Source organism: Lissotriton helveticus, chromosome 8 (genome assembly GCF_964261635.1).
Source record: "Lissotriton helveticus chromosome 8, aLisHel1.1, whole genome shotgun sequence".
Classification (NCBI taxonomy): domain Eukaryota; kingdom Metazoa; phylum Chordata; class Amphibia; order Caudata; family Salamandridae; genus Lissotriton; species Lissotriton helveticus.
In genome coordinates, this window is record NC_136069.1 from 1,466,471,078 (window position 1) to 1,466,494,899 (window position 23,822).

At 45.8% G+C, this 23,822-nt stretch overlaps 1 protein-coding gene across 3 annotated transcripts in view; it reads left to right on the forward strand.

The window, feature by feature from the left end:
• SYNJ1 (synaptojanin 1) overlaps nucleotides 1–23,822 on the forward strand; it is a 706,257-nt gene that overhangs the window by 404,380 nt on the left and 278,055 nt on the right. The gene's annotated exons all lie outside the window — the stretch shown is intronic.

The following is a 23,822-nucleotide window of genomic DNA, read 5'->3' on the forward strand; positions in this document are numbered from 1 at the left end:
GTTAATCCCCCCCGCCCCCCGAGTTTGGGTCTAGTGGATCCCCTGCTTCTGCTTATTATTTACATTTGTAGTGTGCTACTGTTACCAAAATGTGTCCTGGGGCTAATAACCATCTGCCTGCAATGTGAGAGAGGGATCCGGGGTTGGGAGAGGAGAGGAGAGAAGAGAGGGATGGAAAGAAGGGGGTGAGAGGAAAGGGGCATGGGTAAACTGCTTAACTCTGCACAAGACAGCCACAGTTTGAATGCACCCTTGCTGCTACCGGCCATGGCCAGGTGAGCTTCTAATGTGGCAGCGCGTATTCCTGCGGATTGGGAGGCCCTTCACAGAGGTTGACTAGACATCTTTCTGATGTTAATTGCTGTATTTTGGTTATAAACTGGTACTGGTGGGGTGAAATCTTTCCTCAGTATTACTGTGTTTAAAAAAAATTCTAAATAATAAAGCAATGCTACCCCAAAATACGCAGCATCACAGAACATTATTTACATTTTCTGCTCACACAATTTAGTCAAGCCTGTCGCATACTTTGGTCCTCACCTTCCTCATAACCTAGAGGTTTAGACATTTTTGTCAGGAGGGGGTCCTTACGCTTGAAAATGTTGACAGGGGGGTCTCGGCATCCAAAAGTTTGAAGACCTCTGTTCTAAACCTTTCTTCCTCATTAAGATGCATTTTGTCTTCCCATTCCATCAAAGCTTCAAACTGAGTCAGTCTAGGTCTCGGTTCAAGCTTCATCATTTTCTCTCTCAAATTTCTCAATACAGCCAAACTAAATGAACCTGTTTCTGGAAATGCCAACACTCCATAATGTTTAGTATATTTCGCCCAATTTTCTAACCAGATACAAGTATGATAGCCATATTTTGTCATCATATACGATGAAGGCGTTTTCAGTGGTGGAAGTAATTTTCCCTCTCTTGTTACTATTTTCTTGTCACTCTTAAAGAAATTCTTTATTTTCTTAAACCATGAAGGTTTCTCCCTGTTTTCTTCATAATAATAATCCATCTTCTTACAAGGTTTGTCTCAAGTTCGATAGTTTATTTTCCTTCCAAACTGTTCCGCTAATCCTTCCAATCCCAGCGCGTTTCACACCAACACACTCTTTCCTGACCAATCGTAACACGTCTTTACCCTAACGCTCCAATCAGAGCTCTCAATGTCACTTGTCACGTGGATCAATCCCAGAGCGACTCCTATTACGTCCGCTTCTACTCCTGCTTCTGCCGACCTCTCCTTTACAAAATTTATCGGCAAAGTTTTATTTACACTGTATACAACTCAAACTTAGTTAGTAACGTCACAAAACATTTCCATTCGTCTGTTTCGCTAAACCAAAGTGATAGTTTCCTCAAACTCACAAGAATTCTGTATTTCCAGTAGACAGCGCTTACCTATTCTCTACCACAGAATTTTACTTTCACCGATAAAATAGCACTTCCCTCTACCGTTCCCTTCTCTCAAGCTCCAGTAACAACTCTGCTACTCTCTTGAGGCTACGTTTTAATCAGAGTACCTTTTACTCCTTTGCTTAGAGTCAAGATTTTACAGGTGTCCTTCGCTATACATTCACCACTTTCACACAGACTATGTAATGTGTGACCTACCTGCCACACTTCCTCAGCCTGCAGACAGAGTGACCAACTTCCTACATCTCAGAAGTTGTTTCAGTTTGGACTACATTTAACGTAATACAGACTCAACATATAGTGTTAGAACATATAACTCCAATAATCAATAAATCTCCTAACAAACCTATAGAAACCATCAATCTGCAACCAGGAAATCTAATCCAGCGTGGCTCTCTAACTACCTTTAATACCTATTTCACTTAACCCAGATGTATTTACCATTTACTTGTCGGTGGGGCCCATAACACCACGAGTCACACACACACACAATACATCTGAATCAGTGACAACCGAGGTAAAGCTGCTGGTTAGCGGGTTACCTAGGTTTAAATTTTATACATTATTTACATCAGCTTCTATTATATACCAACATGTTATCTGGAAAACCCTACACCAAGGTACTCCACTATTTGGTCAATAGATCATCTAGTAGAAGTTAGTTGATGGAGACTTAAGACCTGTTTAATCATAGTAATCTAAATAAAACATTAGCATTTAACCTGTCATGACTTTTAATTAAAATGAAACTCAACTCAAGTTTAAATTTTAAAATAATTTTATCTAGTCATTTTTAGAAAACGGAAGTTTAGTTTATTTAGATGAACGAAGATTCGGAACATTCATTTAGTACATGTTAAAAGGAAAAATACATCAGAAATGATGTTACCTAACTCTGTCATGAGAGAAAAACAGAGTTGCACGAGTCTCAATCTGCCTCTCTATTCTTCTTAACGCCTCAAAATAAAATCTCTGCATTCAGTCATCTTCATAGCTCCAAAAATTAAAGTCCAAAATTTCAAAGTCTCTAGCACCATAAAAATCAATCAGACTGACAGCATGTCGTGGTGCAAAGTAAAAATAAGGAGCAAGCTTTTTTACCCTTTTTCGAACAACATCTTTTATACCCTTTTTCACTAACTATCTTACTAAAATTGAAACTTTTAGGGTCCATAGTTTATTCTGATTGGTCCAGCAATGAGGTGACAACGATCACTTCACCCATCCTTGGCAGAACAGGTTTTCCAAAATGCAGTCATTTTACTTTTTCTCATAGATGTCATCTCCGTTTTTAGGTCGCGCCTGCGAATGCAGGGGCGAAAGCCCCTGCTGTCGCAAAGCGATCTATTGTTATCATTTCAGTCCTTTTCCCGTTCAAGGACTAGGCAGAGACAACAGACTGTCACGAGCACGCAGCCGGCCGGGATCGGATCAGGTCACGCGCTCCGATCCCGGCCGGCTGTTCACAACACATGCACACATGCACACGCAAGCACAGGCAGGTACGCACACACACAGGCAGGCACACACGCAGGCACAGGCAGGCACACACGCAGGCAGGCACACAGGCAGGCACACACGCAGGCACAGGCAGGCACACACGCAGGCGCACACAACACACGCACAGACAGACGCACGCACGCACGCACACTCCCCCCCTCCCAAACTCACCGGGCTAAACAGTCACAGAGGACGGACTTAAAAACAAAAATGCTGTCGCACTCGCACCCCTTCTTCTGGGAGCAGTGTAGGCCACTTTTACGTCATTGTAACATCAGAAACCGAAGGCTCGTCAGCTAGGGGACTCCCCGGTTCCTCTTCCATGCCGTGACCACGTCATTCCAGCTCTGACGTAAGGAGCCGCGCCTCTGCTGGCGCCGTGCCTGGGGGGAGGGGGACTGCAAGGGTTAAGTTGACAAGTCAAATGAACTCCGCGGCTCCTGCTTAATGCACTCTTATCCGAGCCCGGCTGATCCGGTCAGCGCAGCTGTTCGCTCAGTTGTGCACTTGGGTGCCGCGTCCTCCGGTCTCATGCAGTAGTCCAAAGAGCCGGTTTCTTTTACTTTGTGTTTTAACCTTTCCGTCTGTCTGTTCTGGTTCCGACCTCTCCTTTGATCCCCAGTATTGTCGGAGTCGGCGCAGGGCTAGTGTGAGGAGGCGCAGGTTCTGAGAACCAAAAACCGAGACATTTCTCTCACAGAAATGCACGGCTGTAATTTGGCATCGCCCAGGGGCCCACGGTGGCATGATTGACAGCGCTCATCGTCAGAGAGAACGCAGACCGTGGGCGGGCAATCCATTGCACCTTTTACACACACTGCTAGCGGCTGCTAATTCATTCTGCACTACGGCACGTGCAAAGGGCTCTCGGAAAACTGGGTCTGTACTAAATGTTCTGAAATTTGCTGGAGCCCAGAACAGGTGCTGAAAAGGGAGGACTGCCCTAGCAAATGCGTGGCGCCTTCACCCTGGCTTATTTTTTTTTAAAGCAACTGTTGCAGAATAGATAATGCTGGCCATCAGGTGCCTAACGAGCCACTAACCCAGGCAAAACTAACCCAGGCAAAACGCGTCGTCCCTGATTACTCGTCAGTTTCATTGCAGCATCTGCAGAAGTCCGTGCCTTATAATGTGTGGCCTATAGTAATCAGGAGGCCACACTCGAAAGCATGAAGACGCCGTGGAAGCAAGTGCACAGAGAAGGCTTCCACTTACAAATAATGCATGTTTGCACAGAAAGTGACTCGCATGCACTTTGAGGTCTAAATGAAGCTGCAGCAGGATGAATGCATTTCTGCATTAGAGAGGGAAAAAACACATACGAATATCGAAGCTTAGAACTAGAAGCAACATCTGCCTCCCGGCCTGGACAGTGGGTGGCAGCAGACATGCGGCATTAGGTTGGGAGGCGGCACCAGTAAACTCTGCTCCTTGGAGATTGGCAGAGTTCTTTTTGTGCGCTAAAACTCTGTGTACTCCTCCAACGGAGCGCAGTTAAACGCCCACCCCTAGACAAAAGGCCCTGGCTAGAAGCTCGGACCACGACACTGGACGACCTTTCAGTACACAGGATGCTTTGCACAATACAAAACAGTGAGGACGAGCATTAGTTGGACCAGGTCAATTCATCATATAAAATGTATATATAAAATGTCCTAATACATGCATTGGGCCAGAACTGGGAGGACCATTGGCCATCTTGCAGCCCTTGATTACCCACAGCCAAGCGAGAAGGGTTTTGATCTGGCTTTTGTCCTGGTTGAATGCAGCATTGCGACATCATGTAAGTCACCCAAGCCTTATTAACTGAGCTTGTGGCAGAAAGACCCGAGTCTGACACTCGACCACCTTGAGGCAAAAGTTAGAAGAAAACCGGTATCCTTGGCTGTGCCGGTTTGGGCGGTGGTAAAGAATGGGCACTCCATTAATGGAATTTGTTAAGTACATCTGTTTGTCAAGCTGCACCATAAACGTATTATGAATCAAAAGTTAGGGCTACCATCGGACCAGGAAGGCCTTGGATGAAAGATGGACTTAATATGACAACCTTGTTACATGCTTAAGTTAAAAAGAGAATGCGAGAGGTGAGAACTGATGAAACAAGCATTGGTATAGCCAATAGGTCTCGCCTTTGGGACCTTATAAGTGTTCAGCCATGCAACAGTTGATGTTGTTGCACCAAGGATATTGTGCTGGATAACTAAACACTTATAAGGTCCCAAAGGCGAGACCTATTGGCTATGCCAATGCTTGTTTATTTTGTCAATTAATTCAGTTGATACATTCATTCTTCTGCTTTTCCGTTCCCATGGGGTTCAGATGCATAACAAATTCTTGGCACCCTCTTACACTCCTGGGTCAAACTGGCCTTGACATCAGTCGCTCGATGTACTAGGCTTTTTCGCTGAGCTTGTTCTCTGTTCATGCGCACGCACACAACTTCTCAGCTTCAGACTCATGCTAACACAGCAGTCAGCAACCATTTTTCAGCACCCTAACTACATAGGCCTCAATGGAAACTAGTGCGTAAACAAACACAAAATAAACGTTAAAATATAGAATTATTATTTTCACTGTTAACCACCCACTCTTCTAATATTCCCATTAGTAAATTACCTAGCGGAAGCATATTCATACACATAGCTATATATACTTACCTAACGCGTTTGTTTTCTTTTGGCCACGATAAGACATACACATTTACAAAGCAACACACACATGCGATTTTCGTATTATAGCACTATATTAGTATAACTCGTTCAAAATTATTAATGAATTAATTAATTTGCAAATAGCGATTAGTACCGACGTGTAATGTTGATGTCTAAAATGTACTATGGTTGATTTAATTATTCATGCTTCAAACGATTAGATTTATTATAGTTATGCGAGTGTAACTGCACAGGGGGTACACAAAAATGTTTGTGTCACCCCTGCTCCATCAATCTCTAAGTCAGGTGGTGCTAGAGAGGTCTTAATTTCATTGTGTACATCTATGATTTTATTTTTAGTATCTAGTTGTGTGTGAATTAAAGACTTTAAAACACCACAATTTGTTTAGGCAAGAATTATTGTGCACTTTGGGGTAATCTTGAATTTCATTTAACATCATTGGTTAACTGAATTTGTAATTGTGGTTTTCCTTTTTTTCAACTACCCTGTTTTTTAATTCTCAATACAACAAAGGTGTGATAATATTCCCCATAACCTTTGGGACTCTCTTGTTTCACTTGCATGTTTAATGACCAGTAGCTTTCTGAATTTGAATGCTGAGATAATGGAGATGTTGGACTAGAGAATCATCGTTGGCCAGTTTGGTTGTTCAATGTTTCTTGTCTCACAAACCATCCTTGTAACTATGACTAAAAATGTTGGTGTTACTATCAACGCTGATCTTATCTTATGCTCTTTTTTTCAACAAGATGGCTGGTACATGTTACTACCTTTTGAAGAACTTGAGGAAAAATATTCCTTACCTCTGAGTTGAAGGGAGAGTGCATGTTATCCAAGCCTCTGTATCATCTTGTTGGACTATAGAAATGCAGTCTTACTAGGCTTAACTAAATAGCTTATCTGTCGCCTTCCGATTGTGCAAAATGTAGCTGCCACCTCAGTTACTAAATTACCTAAGCATGCTTCTATTAAATCCTATTTTGATTTCCTCCACCTATTACCACTGAATAAATGGATCCACTTTAAGACTCTGCGCACGGGGAACAAGGCACTTGCTGACACATGTCCTGAGCATCTTGTCTCTCAGCTTCAGCCCTCTCACATGGTTTGTCTTCTCCTGTACTCTTGCTTGTACCTTTGTTCGTTTGAACCAGAACAGACAGGCTCTACTTGTTGGTTCTTGTTCCTGTTCCCAGTACACCACAGGTAAAAGACTGCCCATGTGGGTGCAGGTTAAGCGGTGTACATGTGAGAGAGCAGGATGCAGCAGATTGAAGCCAGACCTCTTGGCATTGCCAATGCTTGTTTGGATATTTAGGGCAAGTCACACTAAAGCCGCCTTTTTTCCATAAAAGATATCTAGACCAAATGTGTGGCTTTTTTCCCGACACAATTAATTTGGGGATTTAAATGGTAGACCAGGCAGAAGGCTTGTGCATCCTAGTGGGAGGCTCTGAGGTCTAAGAGGGTTCGGGGCAGAATCCAAAACCAGCAGGGACATGCTCCCATCCTCACCCACACAGAGGAGAGAGGAGATGAGGAGGTGCAGCAGGAGCTTCTTGGAGAAGCATCAGAGGGTTGGAACTGGGCAAGAGCAGCCAAGAGCAATCAACCAACAACAGGTTAGTAAAGAAGGCCCGTTAACTGGTATAAGAAAAATTGACCCCTACACATCAAGGTATGATGAAACCCAGCCCTGCCTGAGGAATGAGAGGCTGAGCAGCACACAGGCCGTATGGTGGTGGTGGTGGTGGTGGTGGAGCCCATATTAACAGGCACCTCTGAATTCTGACCCCGTGGGAGAAAGTGGATGACCAGCAAGCAATGTCAAAGTGCCTATGCGAGTGGACACTAGTGGCATGAGGTGAAGAGAGGTGAGATGAGAGGCAGCCCCAAGAAGCAAAATAGTGCTGGGCAGCCCCTAAGTGGCCAAATGGGAGTACGGAAGCCATCACCAGTGAAGATGAGCTTGATTGGAATGAACAACTAAGGAATAAAATCTAGAGACAATAGGTGAGACATTCAAAGCATCCAGCATGACTTCCACTCAGGGGGAAAATGGCACCATTGTTAAAGAGCATTTCACCAAATCCACATCTATAACACTTGCTAAATAAGCTGGGACACTCCACAGAATAACTGTGCACAAAATAAGTGTGTTAATAATAATAATATAAAGAGAGATCAAAAGCCAAACAGCAAAGCAGATAATCTACTGAAAACACACTAATAGCAGATCTAAAGATTAAAAAGACTACACAACCCAGTCTGCGACGATCCTATGAGAATTTGAGAACTTGTTCCGTAGCCTCTAGGAGGAAATTGGAGCTCTGGAGACAGATTTTGACAAACACCTGCTAGAAGTAAAGAAAGAAGTGAAGAATTTAGAAAATAGGGTCTCGCAGATAGTGAAGGCGGAGGATGGAGGAGACAAGGAGCTGGAATTCTAAGGCCAAGAGTTAAAGGTGCTACAGGATCAGAATATAATCCCCCAGGAAAAGCTTGAGGACCTAGAGAATTGCTCCCGATGCCATAATGTCCTCATTAGAGGAGTCACACGAGGAAGATGCTGACATCAAGGGATCTGTCAAGCGGATGTTTTAAGTAGTACTACAGGAAGATGATACTAAAAAGATAGAACTAAGTAGAACTTACAGGTCTGCTGAAACCAGGCCTGAAAGTGCAAGAATTCATTATAGCCTCAGAAGAAATTACCACTACATGCTAAAAGAGCAACCAATGACAGCAGATGGTGTAAAGAACATCTAGTTGAGGGCGACTCTGATACACTTGTATTAGGACCTATTGCCAAAGGCACTGTAGAAATTGAAAGAGAAATTGAAGGCCTTTTGCCCCTAAGAGACTTCTGAGAGCCAATATGAGCCTGTACTTATGGGGTTACCCCTTTCATTTGATCTGCAAGTGGAATGGATATAGATAGTAAACAGGATCCCTCTCACAAACAGAAATATTGGGCTTGGCGAATGGCAACCTGATGACGAGAGAACCAGGGAGCGATAGTGATACTGAGATAAAATGCCCAAAACAACAGGGAGGCTGGAAGAAAGTAGGAGCAAAGAGAAACAATGGAGCCTCTTCAAAAATTATAGAGGAACAAATGGCTGAAATTCACAATGGTATGGCAGCTGGAAAAACAGCAGAAAATTTCCAGGGAGGGTCCAACTCACATGCATGGAGTAGCGGATGAGAAGCTGACCCTTGACCGATGAGCCCCAACACTGCAGTGAGCCAGTGGGACTAGGGGCAAGAGAAGGGAAAGAGTATGGAGAGAATTAGGTTAATGAATGATCTTTAATAAGATAGTCCAGAAAGGGATTATACTGTTTATGATATGAATTGGTTCTGGCTGGAAAAGGGGATGAGGGAGGGACACAGAGTGGAAGTTCAGAGTTCATTGGTTGAATACAAAGGGTGACAACCCTAATGTGGGACAAGGCGTCTTAGGCTCCTGGGTGCGACAGCGATATGGGATATGGAACAATGCTTAGGCCTCTGAGAATCCCCTCATTTAACCTCAGCGGAATTTCCTTGTCCATGGTATGATGACCCTAAAGACCCTGAATCCTTCAATTGAAAATATATATTTAATACAGGAGACACATCGCTGATTAACTACTGGATGCAATCAGTCTTTTCCCATACAATACTTTGTGGAAATCCCGTTTGTTCCTCCTAGACAGAGGTGCTGACAAGGGGAACAGATGACTATTGCTCAATGGTAGACTTACGGAAAGGGTAGTATCTTAACGCATCAGTTTATGTGGCCAGTGGTAGTCAAAAACCTTTTCTCAGGCGTATAGTGCAGAGAATGTTGTCCTCAGCCTCAAGACTGTTTGCAGTTTGCTGTAACTGGAATTTGTTTTTTCAAAACAATTTTTATTAGTTTGGTATTTAACATAACAGCGTACATCACAAGTTGAAAGGTATTTTCCGATATATGTGCATGGGCAGCAGGGCAGTTGCAGGTGGCCCTCACAGCGTATTATCCAGTGGTAACTGTAACTATGTGGCGGATGGCAGACATGACAAAATGATCCAGACCTTCAGGACGACAGCGCTATGCGGAGAAGAGGCACAGTGGCTGGTAAGTCTCCTAGATCTGTAGCATGAACACAAATCTATGCAAATAGACACCTAACACTGCTTCTCAGCTCACAAATCATATCCACACTTCAACATGATCTTCCTCGAACATACATTCCTACGAATATTCCAGGAAGTTGAACACAGGAGGATCTCCTTATCAGACCAGCAATCTATCATATGAATTAACCCCTTAGCTGCGGGGCACGTTCCCCTGCTGTGCAGTGGGGAGGGGGGGTGCGTACAGCGCCCCAGTGCTCATGACGAGCTCAGCTCGTCATGAGCCACGGTTCTCGTGTGCTCATGACGAGCTGAGCTCGTCATGACCATGCCCGTTTCATGGAATGCTCAGTACAGCAGGGGAATTAGCCCCGCGTGTGAGCGTTCCAACGGTCATGACGAGCTGAGCTTGTCATGAGCATACGGGAACCGTGGCTCATGACAAGCTGAGCTCGTCATAAGCATGGGAGGGGTTAAGGAACAAAGAACAAAAGTAAACGCAGATGGCAGCTAAGACAAAGTGGTGGAATTTTATAAAATATCTACTTGCACATAAAGCGCAATGTGTCTTAAATCTACTTGTCCTATAACAAAAACACTTGTCCTTTTTGATGTCATGCAGTGAGGTGATCAATTATGGCAGCTCTGATAAAAACTCTGACTATGCAAATATTGTATCGGGGTTTACATTCTAGCGAGGCTCCTATTTATCCACATTTTGGCAGATCTTAGTACTGGGGTTAAAAGTAGGTGGGAAGTGGTAGTTCCGGGAATGGAATGTCCTTGAAGTCTGTACACACCCACAAACTTACACGTTGAATTGACCTCTTCCAACACTAGAAAAAGTTGAAAGTTTACTTTTGACAAGCAGAAGAATACAACCTTTTCCATGGTGGGAAAAAAGGAGCATAGAAAAAGTCCATTTGCAGTTGCTCAGCAGATTTGCGCATGCGAAAAAATTAAGGGTGGTCGTAGTTCGCGAAGTAGCGCTACGCGTAGCTACGCAAAGTGCACTTCGCACTACGTGAACTGCGTAGTAGCATGTTCGCACTGTGCAAGATGCTGTTTTCAATGATTGCACAGTGCGGACCGGCATCCAGCACTGTGCAATCATTGAAAACGGCATCTTGCACAGAGCGATCTCTACTTTTACTGCCGCTCAAGTAGATTTTTACTCGAGCTGCAGCTTTCTCAACGCGGACTGGTAGTTTCTCATCGCGAGCATGCGCGACCACTTGCAATGAGAAACCTGACCTCCCCGCGTTAAGAATCTCGCCAGGAGGTTTATTTTCCACGCTTGTGATCGGCAACTTGATGTTGCTGATCGCGAACGAGGAAAAAGTCTCACGAGGATGTCGTTTTGCTTGCTCGGGGCACCAACTTGACGTTGAGGACCTCAAGCAAGCAAAAAATGACCACTGCACTATGCTAAGCTACGCATGTTTGCACTGTGCTACGTGCAGTTCGCGTAGTGCGAAGTTGCGCAAACTACACGAGCGTAGCGTAGTGCTTTGCCCAGGGTTAGAAAAAATATAACATACCGTGTATTTCTAAAGCGCATGTTCACCCTAGGGTTGCTTGGTGGTGAAATGACCGGTTTGTTACCCAGCTCAACGGTACTCATGTTATAAACTTTACAATGATGAAAGGCTGAATGGATGCCCTCGGATGCAAACCTGTCACCATTTCTATTTGCTCGTGCGAAAATTAAGTTCTCAAATGTTTGCAAGGAAGACAGTTTCCAGGCCTACTTAGGTAAACGTTTATTAATTGCTAAAAGTTGCAAATTTGCACAAATGCAAAGACATATCTGGGGGTGCACTTTTGTGTCTTTCGGTAACAATTGAGCACGCAAATTATTTTCTTGTTGCCCATTATTGATTTACACTGTTTCGCCTTCACTTTTCTTTTTAATATTGCCACATGTCAACACTTTTTACTAAAAGATGCCTCTGCGAAACTGGATTTAAAGTTGCACAGCATTTTACCAAATACTGTTTTTTCAAGTTGCCATTTTTTGTGTACATTTTATTTTGAAAGCAAAAAAAAATACCTGTCTTACTTTCGATCCTCTGCGTGTAATCAGAGCATTCTGTGAGCATTATAAGTAGCCACAAATTATTACATTTTACAAAGATGCACGTTTTTGTAATTCTGCTGATGACAGAACATTACACGTGTATTTGTAAAGCGCACTTATCACCCGTGCGTCTCATGGCGCTGAATAACAGATGTTTATTGTTACCCAACTCAATGGTACTCCTTTTATCAACCTCAGATGCATGAAAGGCTGAGAGAACCCGCCAGGATTTGAACCTGTGACCATGAGGTCGAACACAGGCCCCTGCAGCGGATGCATTAGTCCACTAAGCCACCAGAACCGCTATGACAGTCATGAAGGCTGAGCTCGCTGCATTTCATTACAGTGCTGGCCCAAATAACAAGCATTGGAAATGCAATAGGTCTCGCATTAGAAAAGTTGGAGTTATTGGTCTTGTAAATGACATATTTTATTTATTTGTTGGTTTTTAAAATTGCTAAATTGATGGCTTTGTCATTTACAATGCCAATAGTTATAACTTTCGCGAATGTGACACCTATAGCATTTGGAATGCAACATGTTTTGTATTTACGTGACTTAGATGGCAGCTCTGGTCGTTAGGCCACATCTCTAGAGAGCAGGAGAGTGCAGCAGGGGAGAGAAGCACAGCAATGCAATAGGTCTCGCATTAGGAAAGTTTGAGCTATTGGTATTGTAAAGGACACATTTTTTATTTATGTGCTTGTTTTGAAAATAGCGAAATTAATAGCTTTGTTATTTACAATGCCAATAGTTTTATCTTTTGCAAATGTGACACCTATTGTAACACAATGGGTGAGGGTGAGGGGTTGAGGGTGAGTGAGGGTGAGGGTGAGGGGTTGAGGGTGAGTGAGGGTGAGGGTGAGTGAGGGTGAGGGGTTGAGGGTGAGGGGTTGAGGGTGAGTGAGGGTGAGGGGTTGAGGGTGAGTGAGGGTGAGGGGTTGAGGGTGAGTGAGGGTGAGTGAGTGAGGGTGAGGGGTTGAGGGTGAGTGAGGGTGAGGGTGAGTGAGGGTGAGAGGGTGAGGGTTTGAGGGTGAGTGAGGGTGAGGGGTTGAGGGTGAGTGAGGGTGAGGGGTTGAGGGTGAGTGAGGGTGAGTGAGGGGTTGAGGGTGAGGGGTTGAGGGTGAGTGAGGGTGAGCTGTTGAGGGTGAGGGGTTGAGGGTGAGGGGTTGAGGGTGAGTGAGGGTGAGGGTGAGTGAGGGTGAGGGGTTGAGAGTGAGAGTGAGGGTGAGTGAGGGTGAGGGTGAGTGAGGGTGAGGGGTTGAGGGTGAGGGTGAGGGGTTGAGGGTGAGTGAGGGGGAGTGAGGGTGAGGGTGAGGGTGAGTGAGGGTGAGGGTGAGGGCGAGTGAGGGTGAGGGGTTGAGGGGTTGAGGGTGAGTGAGGGTGAGGGGTTGAGGGAGAGTGAGGGTGAGGGTGAGTGAGGGTGAGTGAGGGTGAGGGGTTGAGGGTGAGTGAGGGTGAGGGTGGGTGAGGGTGGGTGAGGGTGAGTGAGGGTGAGGGGTTGAGGGTGAGTGATGGTGAGTGAGGGTGAGGGGTTGAGGGTGAGTGAGGGGTTGAGGGTGAGTGAGGGTGAGGGGTTGAGGGTGGGTGAGGGTGAGTGAGGGTGAGGGGTTGAGGGTGAGTGAGAGTGAGGGTGAGTGAGAGTGAGGGTGAGTGAGAGTGAGGGTGAGTGAGAGTGAGGGCGAGTGAGGGTGAGTGTGAGTGAGAGTGAGTGAGAGTGAGGGCGAGTGAGGGGTTGAGGGTGAGGGGTTGAGGGTGAGGGGTTGAGGGTGGGTGAGGGGTTGAGGGTGAGTGAGGGTGAGGGGTTGGGGGTGAGTGAGGGTGAGTGAGTGAGGGTGAGGGGTTGAGGGTGAGAGAGGGTGAGGGGTTGAGGGTGGGTGAGGGGTTGAGGGTGAGTGAGGGTGAGGGGTTGAGGGTGAGGGTGAGTGAGGGTGAGGGGTTGAGGGTGAGTGAGGGTGAGGGGTTGAGGGTGAGGGTGAGTGAGGGTGAGGAGTTGAGGGAGGGTGAGGGTGAGGGGTTGAGGGTGAGTGAGGGTGAGTGAGGGGTTGAGGGTGAGTGAGGGTGAGGGGTTGAGGGTGAGTGAGGGTGAGGGGTTGAGAGTGAGGGTGAGGGAGGGTGAGGGTGAGGTTGAGGGTGAGTGAGGGTGAGGGTGAGGGTGAGGGTGAGTGAGGGTGAGGGGTTGAGGGTGGGTGAGGGTGAGTGAGGGTAGGTGAGGGGTTGAGGGTGAGTGAGAGTGAGGGTGAGTGAGGCGTTGAGGGTGAGTGAGGGGTTGAGGGTGAGTGAGGGTGAGGGGTTGAGGGTGAGTGAGGGTGAGGGTGGGTGAGGGTGGGTGAGGGTGAGTGAGGGTGAGGGGTTGAGGGTGAGTGATGGTGAGTGAGGGTGAGGGGTTGAGGGTGAGTGAGGGGTTGAGGGTGAGTGAGGGTGAGGGGTTGAGGGTGGGTGAGGGTGAGTGAGGGTGAGGGGTTGAGGGTGAGTGAGAGTGAGGGTGAGTGAGAGTGAGGGTGAGTGAGAGTGAGGGCGAGTGAGGGTGAGTGTGAGTGAGAGTGAGTGAGAGTGAGGGCGAGTGAGGGGTTGAGGGTGAGGGGTTGAGGGTGAGGGGTTGAGGGTGGGTGAGGGGTTGAGGGTGAGTGAGGGTGAGGGGTTGGGGGTGAGTGAGGGTGAGTGAGTGAGGGTGAGGGGTTGAGGGTGAGAGAGGGTGAGGGGTTGAGGGTGGGTGAGGGGTTGAGGGTGAGTGAGGGTGAGGGGTTGAGGGTGAGGGTGAGTGAGGGTGAGGGGTTGAGGGTGAGTGAGGGTGAGGGGTTGAGGGTGAGGGTGAGTGAGGGTGAGGAGTTGAGGGAGGGTGAGGGTGAGGGGTTGAGGGTGAGTGAGGGTGAGTGAGGGGTTGAGGGTGAGGGGTTGAGGGTGAGTGAGGGTGAGGGGTTGAGGGTGAGTGAGGGTGAGGGGTTGAGAGTGAGGGTGAGGGAGGGTGAGGGTGAGGTTGAGGGTGAGTGAGGGTGAGGGTGAGGGTGAGTGAGGGTGAGTGAGGGGTTGAGGGTGAGGGGTTGAGGGTGGGTGAGGGTGAGTGAGGGTGAGGGGTTGAGGGTGAGTGAGGGTGAGGGGTTGAGGGTGGGTGAGGGTGAGGGGTTGAGGGTGAGTGAGGGTGAGGGTGAGTGAGGGGTTGAGGGTGAGGGGGTGAGGGTGAGTGAGGGTGAGGGGTTGAGGGTGAGTGAGGGTGAGGGGTTGAGGGTGAGTGAGGGTGAGGGTGAGTGAGGGGTTGAGGGTGAGTGAGGGTGAGGGTGAGTGAGGGTGAGGGGTTGAGTGAGGGTGAGTGAGGGTGAGGGGTTGAGGGTGAGTGAGAGTGAGGGTGAGTGAGGGGTTGAGGGTGAGGGGTTGAGGGTGGGTGAGGGTGAGGGGTTGAGGGTGAGTGAGGGTGAGGGGTTGAGGGTGAGTGAGGGGTTGAGGGAGGGTGAGGGTGGGTGAGTGAGGGTGAGTGAGGGTGAGAGGGTGAGGAGTGAGGGTGAGGGTGAGGGTGAGTGAGGGTGAGTGAGGGTGAGGGTGAGTGAGGGTGAGGGTGAGGGGTTGAGGGTGGGTGAGGGGTTGAGGGTGAGTGAGGGGTTGAGGGTGAGTGAGGGTGAGGGGTTGAGGGTGAGTGAGGGTGAGGGTGAGTGAGGGGTTGAGGGTAAGTGAGGGTGAGGGTGAGGGGTTGAGGGTGAGGGTGAGTGAGGGTGAGTGAGGGTGAGAGAGGGTGAGTGAGGGTGAGTGAGGGTGAGTGAGGGTGAGTGAGGGTGAGTGAGGGTGAGTGAGGGGTTGAGGGTGAGTGAGGGGTTGAGGGTGAGTGAGGGTGAGGGGTTGAGGGTGAGTGAGGGTGAGGGGTTGAGGGTGAGGGGTTGAGGGTGAGGGGTTGAGGGTGAGTGAGGGTGAGGGTGAGGGTGAGTGAGGGTGAGGGGTTGAGGGTGAGTGAGGGTGAGTGAGGGTGAGGGTGAGGGTACATGCTTTTCACTTTCTTCAAAGGTTGTCCGTGCATCAAGGGTAGTTGACTGAACTTTAAGTATAATAATTGTACGTACTCTTCGGTGGCATTGAGCTCACACCCTCGAATGGTCTTCGGTAGTATTGTTTCCTGTAGAATTCTATTTCCTGCTTATAAAGCGCATGTCTCGGTCAGTATCAGCAAAGTGGTATGTGCATGTGAAAGTCGGAGAGTTGGAGGCGGTTAAGGAAATGCAGAACATTCTGCAAAAGTAATGGGAAACCATTTTTATCTTGAAACTGTTTTTAACCGACAGTCTTTTATTCCTAATCATAGATGAGTGGGAGTAATACAGGGACTGGAGCAGCAGCGCCTCAGTTTGGATTGGTGTGGCAGGCAGGAGAAAGTCAGGAGAGGGAGGAGAGGGAGGAGGGGGAACTGCTTGCGAAATGAAATTAAAAGCGGCCGGCCGGGAAATGCTCTCTGTAGCATTCGTTTGAAGTGTGAAGCAGGGGGCGGGAGCAGCCTTTGATGTGCGGATAATTAGGGGAGGAGCAGCCAGGAGATCCAAGCTGGGGAACAGATGGCTGGTGATTTGATGCTGTGCACGCGCATTTTAGGTCAATGCGCTTGCGCATTGACCTAAAAGCGCACGGGCACAGCACCAAATCGCCACAGTTAGGTAAGCTTTGTTTAAAGCCCTATAGTCTCGCTTCTCTCAATGCGCATGCGCATTGATAGGTCACGAGACCTAATAAAGGCTTTGCATCAGTTAATCAAAGGCAAGTTTAAACTATATACACATCTTGCTTTAGTGGCAGACAATCCTTTCACATATTTGTACTGTAAACTGACAGCCAAGGGTTTGTGCTACAGGGAGTTGGGCTTAATTGTCCATCAGACAAAGTAAACATGAAAACGTGTTGTCCTTGTCACCAAACAATAGGTCGTAGACATCAAGCGATTGGAATTCAACAGCACTGTTGAACCATCCTATGCGAAAAGACCCAGGAGCGAAAGTGTTGATCAGGGGCCCTATATACAACTACCTGAAGCTCAATACGGGAGACTCCAGCCAAGACTCAATTTAGGACGCTTTTAAAACGGAAGTAAGGGAGTGCATAATGGCAGAAAGGGGCAGAATGAACAAAATAAGAGAAGCCGGATGACTGGCTCTCACTAAACTCAAAGCAGCGGAAGTCACAGAAAGGCTGCCGTAAAGTGTTGCAAATTCGGCACAGCTGAGGTTGTTGGACGTAATCAAGGCAGAAACACTGTGGCAAAATTGGGACACAGACTTTATGAAAGTGGCAACGCCGCAGATACATTACTGTTGTTACTCCTGAGGACAAGGCAGGCCCAGAACAGTATTGCAGTGATTCAGGACGAGGAGGGAACCCAGGTGGGGCACAAGGTGCATATCTTAGACAGATTCCCTCAATTCTGCCAAAAAGCTGCATGAAGCGAACAACCTCACACCAGCTCAGATTACAGACTAGATAAATATCATTGGGTAAAGTAACACTATCTGTTGAACTAAGAGAAGACCTAGACTGCCCTATTGCAAATGAAGGGGTAATAAAGGAAGTGAAGGCTCTCAAGACTTCCAAAGCACTTGGCCTTTACCTGCTCACACTGACTTTTTACAAGGTCTAGCTTCCCTAAACCCTCATTACCAGGCTCCTCAAATTGTTTGCCGCGACACGTAGAATAAATAGAAGCCAGAAATGCTATCATTTTGAAACTGGGAAAAGATCCACACTGCAGCTCGAAGCTTCAAATATGCCACTTTATCAGTCGTGGTTACAAAGATTAAAAAAATGCTGTTTTGCCACTAGCAGTGAAAACCTTGAACTATTCCTGATAAAACAAAAAATTGTTTACACTTGGTTCCCCAATTTTTGCATGACCAGTCATGGTGCACAACATCAGGAATCTATTTATGCCAATGTAATTTGAGCCAGGTAGGTTTTACGCCATGACTTAGCAGTAATATCTAAATCATGCCATGAAAAAGTAAAATATAGGTAGTAATGATCTCCGCAGTTCAAATGAAACTTCAGGTTGAAATGTTTACTCGGTAAATTACGCGTTTCTGGAGCAAGCCACATTGCAATCGTGTGCAGTTCTCACCTTAGCATATTAATTATACAGTGATTACACAGACCGGAACTGAGCAAGCAGGTACAAAAGTGACGCAAAGTAAGAGATTTCTGTATTTTCCTCTTATAATGAGACAGTGCTAAGGAGAAACGTCTTGGGCCCCCGATCCTAATGTCGGCACATAGTTACAGCCCCGCAGTCCCCACTAGAGATGAAAAGATAACCTACACTTTGTTGTTTTTTTTTTTTAAAGGTATTGTGATTTTAAATTGCATTTAGGTGTATGTTTTTTTTAAATCATATTTACAGTTGTGCCTTCTCTGATCTTTTTTTTTTATATATAAATATCCTGTTTTTATCACATCTTTTTTGGTCATTCTCACCTTCCAATCCACCCACCATGTCAGAGCGATGTTGATTTGGTCTACTATGGTTGTTTCCATGTTCCCCAGCAGACTTAACCTTTTCTTCCAGGATGTCCAGCCTATGTGTCCTGTAGCGTATTCCCTGTTTGGGTCCAGTAGGGCCATAAGCTTTCCTGGTTTTCTCCACTCTGGTCCTTTCTTGATCCTCCTCTTTGTTCCGAAGCCTATCACATTATTCCCACAGGATCCTAAACTAATACTGACTAACTTTGTTCCCTAGCAAGATTTACAGCTGGGGTCCACAGTGCCACTGCTTCTGGGTAGACCAATGGAACACACTAGCTGGTGTTTCATGGTGACCTCATGGGCTGAGCCATCACTCCTCCTATTGGACTTTTTGACCAGTGTACTATTGTCACACTATGGTTACACAGCAGCTCCAGGGAGACTAGCACCCAATTCCCCAGATTTCCTAAACAACCTAACTCTGGAGATTTCGTTTGTACAGGCCTCAACCAGTAAGATTAATCCAAATTTGTTTCCAACCACCCATCAACCAACACCCCCACCCTAAACCTTTCACTCCCTCTCCTCCAGACATTGAGGTCTGTAAATTGAATCTTTTTGTATTGTCGCAGTAAAAAAGCCTTGGAACATGGGCAGTGAGATATTGATTGTTGTCCTGGAGGGCCTTCAGGCCTTTGTGGCATAAAAGATCCATAATTGGTAGAATGTAGCAGAGTCCGTCATCCACTCAGACCCTTGGCTACCACAGACTGCAATGGCAGGGCAGTCGGTACCTGTGTTGTCTGTCGTAGACATGCCTGGATGAAATTAACCAGATTTTGCGGTGATGTCAGTGCGTCACTATGGATATGGCAGACACTGATTTGGAACACTTAAGATTGAAGAACTACAGTGTGCTCCTTGTGGCTGTTGAGCCCTGAAAAGCAGTTTCCTTACCAGTTCCCAAAATTCCGGGAGGCTGTCATGTAGGTAGACAAAGCCTTCCCAGCCATTTATGCAGCAGAATCTATGCCAGCTCACAGTGCCATCCTAGTATCGCCAGATTGGACAGGGAGAGTGTAGATATAACCCAGATCTGTGACTGGGGGTGAGTGTCTGAAAAGTTTCAGCGCTCCGTCCATCATCTCCTTGTGTTTGCTTTGTTTGCCCAAAGTTGGCAGGGTATGCCTAGACGTGGGTTCCTTGCTCACTTTGCCACTGGATTCATCACCCAAGCTATTCAAGCTAGCGTGGCTGATGAGGGTTGGTACCTCGAAAGAGGTCTCAGGTTGCTTGTTTCCGGTCCAGGGAAGACCTGTCTTGGCAGTTTGGGCTAGAAAGTTCCAATGAGGAACAAAGTCAAGACTGATTTGCATATGGATGGGTCTGAACTGGGTTGGCGAAGTGAGCTAAAGAATGATGATGTATTCAACCCAGATCTGTGACTGGGGGTGAGTCTCTAAAAAGTTTCAACACTCTGTCCATCATCTCCTTGTGTTTGCTTTGTTCTCCCTCAGTTGGCAGGGTATTCCCAGACATAGGTCCCTTGCTCACTTTACCCCTGGATTCAAGCTAGCCAGACTGATATAGGGTGTTACCCAGAAAGCGGTCCCAGGATGATTGTTTACGATCCAGAGAAGACCTGGCTTAGCAGATATTCAACCCAGATCTGTGACTGTGGGTGAGTCTCGGAAAAGTTTCAACACATCCGTCCATCATTTCCTTGTGTTTGCAGGGAGAGTGTGGTATCCACATCTCCTAGGTATGAGCATCTGTCCCCGATCCCGATGTCCCTTTGGGAGGATCTTCCGTCACAACAGCAGGATGGGACCTTCACTCAGTGTTGCACAGTATTTATCTCCATGATTGTAGATTGAGCTTTGATAGTGGGTTTACTTTGATCTCCTTTCATGGTTGTAGATGTTATCTCTTGGCAGCCAGGCGTCCCTCAGCTAAATCAGTCTACGTCTGCTTTTCGGAGAGGTTTGTGGCTTTGTGGGGTACTCTGCAGATTGACCAGCTTCAAGCTAGGATATCGGAAGTATTGCTTTTTGTGTTGTTCTAAGCCCAGCAAAGACTTGCTTTGGGCACAGTAAAAGGATGCATGTCCGCTCGTTTGGCCCTTTTCCTGTTTCCGGATCAGTTATCTTCATTTAAATCACCAGTTGAGATGAGTTTCTGAAGGGTGTGCAACATTGTATCCATCCTCTCACTATATAATTCTTCGGTGGGAAATTAACTTGGTCCTCACCTTTCTGATGTGTACTCCTTTTGAACAGCTGCTCACTACAGCTTCTCATCCTCAAAACAGTGTTCTTCATCTCTGCAAGCTGCAAGCCCTCTCGATCAACCCACCTCTGCTATGGATCAATTGGCTCCGTTCAAAAATTTCACAATTGCCATGGTTTTCTCCCTCAGCCCCCTGGTTTCACGAGCCCTCGCGAGGGGAAAAAAAGAACTTTAAAAGATTAGGAAAAAGATAGAGAAGAGGATAAATAGGCTGATAATGTGATGCTAATGTTCTACCACAAATGTATTAAGTCTCCCCAAGCTGGCGTTTTTTGTCAGAAAATTAAAGCAGCCAGTAATGCTTCATGTGAAATATTTCAAAAGGTGGCGATCTCTCTATCTCCAGAACTCTGTGAAAATCCCTCAACCTTTTTTGAAGAAAATATTGAAAACAATCACCCAAGATTCACAGGCCATATAAATGATGCCATGAATTCGGAGTTACTGTTAAAATCCCTCTCGAGGGTCAACAGTACTTTACCCCAGTTCAATCATATTACACCGGAATAATCAGAAATGGCCATTCTTAGTTTTATATTTGGGTCCCCAAGTCCTCCATGCCTGCCACTCCTGTTAGCGATGGCTAGAGATGTCATAAACTCTGTACTGAACATGTTCTTTAACATATCACTAGAAATGGCTACTCTTCCCTATGCTTGGAAGCACGCAAAGGTGGTGCCACTTTTGAGAAAGGCCTCTGCTAATTCCCTCATTTTTCTAAAATTTTAGACCAATCACTCTTCTTCAGGCTGCGTCTAACATATTAGGGAAACTGAATAATAAACAACTATTGGAGTATTTAGAACAGGGATCTCCAAACTATTCTGTTGTTAAAGCCACTTGTGTTCAATGAAAATTACCCCGACTTACTAACATCATTAGTGGTATAACAGTGACCAATTCAGACACAATTTAATTAGTTGCCACCGTATGCAAGATTACTAGCAGTGATCACCTCACCTGTATGATTATCAGCAGTAAAGTAAAAATAAATAAAAAGCTTTGTCAGTTTCTAATACCGCTACTTGGGTAGTGCCTAACAGCCATAGCTGTAGTGTCCTTTTAATTTAGTAGGCTTAGCTGCCCGCGGGAGAGCTACTTACACGCAGCTGGGGAGCTAGCAGTAGTTCACAAGTTACTCATTGAAGAAGCATGATTTAGAACAACATGATTTCCTGCATCCGTCTCAGTCTTCTTTTAGACCTAGACACAGCCTGGAAACCACACTTGTAGAAGTGTTGTAATGTATTAAAATTAAGTTAGATCATGCTCAGACCGCTGCCGTGATTCATTTGGACTTATCGCTAGCGTTCCATAGTGTCTCACACTACACTACTTCAGCGACTGGTGCCTGTAGGATCTTTCTTTCAGTTTTTTTCCTTTGGAAGAAAATCACTGTAGTATGGGATTTCTCCATAAGACCAATTCTATTTGATGTGTTATTGTCTCCATTAGCCTCTATCATTCAGTCGTATGGTACTAGTGTAATCTCATATGCAGGCGACAAGCAGCCTATTTTATCGATTGGAATGAACTGTTTCCAAAGAAGGAGCATTTAAAGCTTGTTTGATTAGTTTGGTGGACTGGATTAAACAGAGCTATCTGAAGTGTTATTCGGATAAAACTGAAATTTTACTCATTGGAAAAGTCCACTACTTATTCTCTAATCATTGGTGGCCTGTCGGACCTGGGAGTTAAATTCGATAAAGATTTATCATTTCGTCCCCAGATTCTATTTGTGGCAAGTGCGTATTTTTCTCACTTATACCCCTTAAGAAAGATATTGGAAATATTTTACCATTCGAGACCCGTTTAATCATAGTTCATACTATGATTATAGACAGGCTGGACTACGCCAATGCACTTATTTGGCTCTCCCCAACTACCTGATCGGTCTTTTTCAGATCGTTCAAAAGGCTGACACTCAATTGATTTGGTCTGTAGAGCATTCCATAATACAGGGCCTAAATATCTCATTGAAAGCCTCACTTATTTTTGATTATCAAAGACGTTGAGATCATCTAATGCTCATTTACCAAATATGCCGAAAGAGGAGGCCTCTTACTCATCGACCTGTCAGCCATGGCTTGGAACAATCTTTCCTCTGCTTTATATCACATAATGAACGGAACCCACGTCAGAAAGCATCTAAAAACATGGCTTTTTAATGTGCACTAATTAATAATTTTATATAAATGGTTCCACCTACTTTTACATTAGCGCCAGGACGCCCGTTTGGGAAGTTGTTCCCCCCTATAAATGTGGTAATTCATTGAATGAACAACAGAACTTGTAAAGTGCGACAGCTGCTCTGAGGGAAATAAACCTACACTGAACCAGAAAATGGCTAGTGGAAAATAACCAAGTTTTTATGAGTTGTCTGAAAGGTACCTCATTGCGTGTGTCACATAGACTCAATGGGAAATTATACCTTGCTTTGGTTGCCAAAACAAAGAAGGAATATCCTCATTTTCAGGAACATCTAAACCAGGGGAATTCAATCCAGGAGAGCATTTGAAGATTGTAAGGTTCTAACTAGAATCTATTGTAGAAAATGGTTAGATAGATATTTAGGCCCAGATTTGTAAAAAGCTGTGTTAGCCAACAGAAGAGTTTAAAATGAATCATTTTTACTAGCTGCCAGTGAAGAGTATTAAGATGGTGCGATACAGATTAAAGGTTGGGAATCTTCAGAGTTTGACGGTGTGCGGAATTCAGAAGGGCCTGAAGATGGCTGATCAAATTTCCTGGTGGACCAAAGGAGAAGATGTCTAGGAATTTCTTGGGAGAACGGAATAACCTGAGGACGAAAATATAGATGGTTGTTAAACTTTACACTGAGATTCCTCACTGCAATACAAGGTTTCGGGGGAGTGAGCAGACCCATCAGCCAACAGTTCTCAAATCAGTTATAATTAGAGGATCGGAAGAGAAGATTTATTCATTCATTTCAGTGGTCGTTCAGCACTCTCTGGGGGACAACATTGGGGGTAAATGCACCAATCAGCTTCCCCCCGAGCGAAAATACTGTTATCTGTTTAGGGGTAGGTGACTCAGCCTGATGCCAGAATTGGTAGGCCCTGACACCATTCTTCCTTGTTTTTGTTATTTTTTAAACAAACCCTGGCATCTGGTCTAGTTTTGTGTGCACCACAGGGATTCCCTGCTTGTAGCGTGGGCGCATAACGTGCACGTTCTCCGTGGGAGTTTAGATAATGTTAACATCATGGATACTTCACTAAAGTGGTTAACATAATGTGCTTGTTTCTGTGATACAGTGAGCGGTGGAGCACCTTGATAATTGGTGCGTCTCTCAGCCGCACATAGGTTAGCCTTTAAGA